Source organism: Engraulis encrasicolus, chromosome 3 (genome assembly GCF_034702125.1).
Source record: "Engraulis encrasicolus isolate BLACKSEA-1 chromosome 3, IST_EnEncr_1.0, whole genome shotgun sequence".
In the NCBI taxonomy this organism is placed as follows: Eukaryota; Metazoa; Chordata; class Actinopteri; order Clupeiformes; family Engraulidae; genus Engraulis; species Engraulis encrasicolus.
The window spans coordinates 12,545,838-12,550,421 of NC_085859.1; positions in this window are offsets into that span (position 1 = coordinate 12,545,838).

Below are 4,584 nucleotides of genomic sequence, written 5' to 3' on the forward strand. Positions count from 1 at the left end.
GGCTTCCCTGACTGCAGAGTACAGTTGGCCCAATCAGGGCCGAATTAATCAACACACAGGCTAGAGATGGCTTCAGTCTAGGGGCCTTGGCTCCATGAAGCATCACCTTCACCTCCACTTTAGGATGCGAGTGGCCCATCACTAGTGCAGTTATCCTGCCGTGATTGCCTGCCCGCTTGGGGCACGCTCACCCTGATTAACATCAAACCAGCACCACATGCCACACACACACACACACACACAAACATGCAAAAATGGGCTTCTTTTCTCCACCCTCTTATGGTAATGATGGACTTGTACAGTACATGGGGCATCTAATCACAAGCTTTGGTGTGGCGTGTGAGAATCAGTTTTTTTAACGTGTGCTGTTTTTTTTTTTTTTTTTGCTGTTTGTTTTTGTTATCTGTTGTCCATTAAAGTACAAGTTCCTTTAACTTCATCCCCTGGGTGGTCTATACTTCTTTTCATCGCAAAAAAAGTCTGTCTGTGTGTTTCAACAAGTTGTGTGGGAGATTTTCTGCATTGCCTGAGGCATCGCTTCAGCAATGTTAATTCATTTAAGTACCAAAATATGTAACAATATGTAATATTACACACAGACTGTTCCAAAGGGCTGTGTGGGTGGGACGCGTTGTCTGTAGGTCTGTGTGTGGCTGTTGCTGTGTGGGACTATCGCGTTTCTAGTTGATTTCATCAGCTAGTGTGTGCATAGAGCTCATTTTCACAAAGGCAGGGGGTTCGAGCTTGATATCTTTCAGTCATATCAAATGGCATGAGAAACAGGTTACTTTGAAGTTCCGTAACCGTAGCCAGGATTGCCCATGCAACAAACACACCAGGCTCTCAAATGCATACAACATACACAGTCACTTGAGGTTGCTTGTAAGAAGACCTTTCCCACGTCTTTCAAAGCCTATTTTTCATCAGTATTCTCTAACATGTACTGTGTTTATGTGTGCGTGCGTGCGAGTGCGTGCGTGCGTGCGTGCGTGCGTGTGAGAGACAGGGATCCTAGGAGAAGGCGGGGGTGTCACTGTGGCATCAAGTGCCAGATGTCTTCCGTCATTTCCGACATGCATTGAAGGCAGTCAACAATCAGCGCCGCTCGCCGACACGGGGTGAAGCTGTGTTATGGTGGCGGGTGGTGGTGGTGGGAGTGAGGGTTGTATAGGGAGCGCAACAGAGGAATGCGTTCTACACGGCAGGTTGTCACACATGGGAATAGCTGTCTCACACATGTTGCCTCATCTCCTCTCTTCTCCTCTCCCTTCCTCCTCTCCTCTCCCTTCCTCCTTTCCTCTCCTCTCCTATCCCTTCCTACTCTCCTCCTCCTCCTCTCCTCTCCTCTCCCTTCCTCCTCTCCTCTCCCCTACTCTCCCTTCCTCCTCTCCTCTCCTCTCCTCTCCTCTCTCTCCTCTCTCCTCTCCTCTCCTCTCTCTCCTCCTCTTTCCTCTCCTCTCCTCTCCTCTCTCTCCTCTCTCCTCTCTCCTCTCTCCCCTCCTCTCCTCTCTCCCCTCCCCTCCTCTCCTCTCTCCTCTCTCCTCTCTCCTCCTCTCCTCGCCTCTCTCCTCTCCCCTCCTCTCCCTTCCTCCTTTCCTCTCCTCTCCTCTTCTCTCCTCTCCTCTTTCCTCTCCTCTCCTCTCTCCTCCCCTCTCCTCTCCTCTCCTCTCTCCTCCCCTCTCCTCTCCTCACGTTGTGAGGCACTGTGTGCACTGTGTGCACTGTGTGCTTCGTCAAGGTCATGGCTCCGGTTCCTCAGGGAGCAGCTTGGTATTGACAGGCAGCATGTGCAGTGCTTATTCTGTCATTGTGCATTTCGATTCACATTTTTACAGGTGTGTGTCTAGCACAACACGTGCCAGAGATCAGGGGTGTGTTTCTCGAAAGCGTAGTTTGTTAGCCAGGTAGCAACTTAGGTAGTTGCCAATGGCAAATTGACAACAAACACAACACTACAAGAAAAGTAGCTAACGTAGTTAGCAACTACGGTATCAAGAAATGCACCCCAGGAGAGGGTACAAGATAAAGCTGACTAATTGGCTTGCAATTAGTGAAACTCTTGCCAACACTGTAAACATTTTTTGTCTTTGTTTTTTTTTTTGTTTTTTACTAAAAAAGCAATTAACGCTAAACAAAGGAGGAACATTGTAACAAAAAAATACTTGATAGTTGTTCGCAATTTCCAGATTGCGCTTGAAGCAAGCATTTAATTATCTTCCGCAGATTTTGGCAGGTTGTAGTGGGACCTTGAGGAGAGAACAGGGGGGCATAACCTCATCAGTGCACCAGCAAGTCAGATAAGGCTCCTTGGAGACCAACTAAACATCGATTAATATCAGTGATGCTGCCTCCCTCACTGGGAGAGAGGGAGAGAGAGAGAATTGAACCGCCAGACACTTTTAATTACTGAAAAGCAATGAGGCTGAGGTTGTGTCATCGTGGATAATTGAGATTAGATCAACGGCGCGTTTGCAGAATTGTAAATCCGCAATGGAAAAAACGGACCGTGGATAGCTGTGGAGCTGGCCGTGGTGATGAAGAAGAAGAAGAAGAAGAGCCGTCAACTCGGGTTTTTATGTGAAGGGAGGCAGACCATAAACAAAGTGTTTTGAAAATAGGCCAATCTCAAACTCCAGTAACGGTAACGAAAGCCTGCCTGCTGAGGCCGGCGGGCGCATAAATTACGGTGCGTGCGCGCGAGCTACTCTTGTGATGTTTTTATTTGGCTGAGGTGTTTGCTTGCTGTCGCTTGTTTGCAAACAAGGACATCTGCTCTCCAGTGAGATGAGATGAGGGGGGTGGGTGGAGGGGTGGGGTGGGGAGGGGACCTGGTGGCATTATAGTTTTTGAAAATCACACAGTTGCCAGAGGAGGAAGGGGGGAAAAAATAGACGTCCCTTGAAAAAGCCAGCTCTCTCTGCCTTTTTGCTCAAGCGAATCCTACGGAGGGGCATGGTTGGTGGGCGGCACTCGTGCGGAGAACAGACAGAAATCAGCTCGTTTTGTTCCGCAATTTTATATTCTGGAGGAATTTCCTCGATGAGAGAGAGAGAGAGAGAGAGAGAGAGAGAGAGAGAGAGAGAGAGAGAGAAAGAGAACCAGGCACGTGGATGTATTTCAACTTCTGTGACATAGCTTTCGTCAGAGCATATTGGGTTTTTGAACACAGGAGCACCACTGTCTGCTTAGTTCTTTGCCCATTTTTTTCAGGAAAAAAGGAATAATTTGATCAAAATAAGTCCTTTGATCCTCACACAGCACGGCCTTGCTATACCCTGCCTACTCTCCTCCTCTCTCCGAATAATCAGTCACGTAAGGACTGATATTAATATCACATGGACTCGAAACTTGGGTTGCTTGCAGTGCTGAAGCCTTACCCTGGAACTTAACCTTAACTCAAAGAACAAAACATCTGTTTATTTGTTGTATGCTATTTGGCTACCTGAATCTGTAGTAAATTAGCACTATATAGTTATGTGCATCATCTTAAAGCCTTACACTGGAAACGAAGGCTCAATCCTTAAAGGGACACTGTGCAGGAAATGGTCAAAAAAGGTGCTGCAACTATGCTGCTCATTGAAACTGGGCTGCCTATTGCCAAATTTGATCTTTACATGATAGTTCACTAAGTAATAAACTAATATTTTCTAGTATGGTCCAAGTACAATCATTTTTGCAGCTAAAAATGGGTATTTCAAAATTCAAAATGGCGGACCATGGAGAAGATCCCCCTTTTCATGTATGAAAAATGCAATTTTTTCAGTCATAATGAATAATTTGATGGTGGTGGTAAGTATTAATGAAAAAGGTAACATTAGTGAATGGACAGAATGAATTCTGGAAATAAACAACTAAAAATCTCACACAGTGTCCCTTTAAAAAAAAGGCTCTTTGTTTGTTGTTAGACTATGCTGCTGAGCAAGTGAGTTTGTGTTAATTGAACATATTGTAAAGATGTACGCTGCTGTGGGTGTACATTGTGCGTGGAGGTGGAACAGTATAGTGGTAGACGCTGGTGAGAGATTTATCGCTCGGGCTGCCTTCCTCTGGAGAGAGCTGTCTGCAGAATGCTCACTGCCCGGAGTGCTGCATTTATTGGTTCCTACAGACACTGTGTGTGTGTGTGTGTGTGTGTGTGTGTGTGTGTGTGTGTGTGTGTGTGTGTGTGTGTGTGTGTGTGTGTGTGTGTGAGAGAGAGAGAGAGAGAGAAAGAGAGAGAGAATGAGTGTGTGTGTGTGTGTGTGTGTGTGTGTGTTTGTGCGTGCATGCGTGCGTGCGTCTGTGTGTGTGTTTGTCTCTCTCTCTGTGTGTGTGTGAGAGAGAGAGTGTTTGTGAAAATCACATTTTCTTCATTTATGACCCGCAATTGTTTTCAGTCGACCGAAGACATGTCCCCTTGGATTGGAAAGAGCAGCTTGATGTGAGCTGCTCCATGCCTTTAACCCCTTAAAATGAACACACACACACACACACACGCACACGCACACGCACACACACACACACACACACACCTACCTCAAAACAATACCAGTGTATATTAACATGGTTGAATGCTTGGCTCATTGAGTGTGAACATGGTGTGTG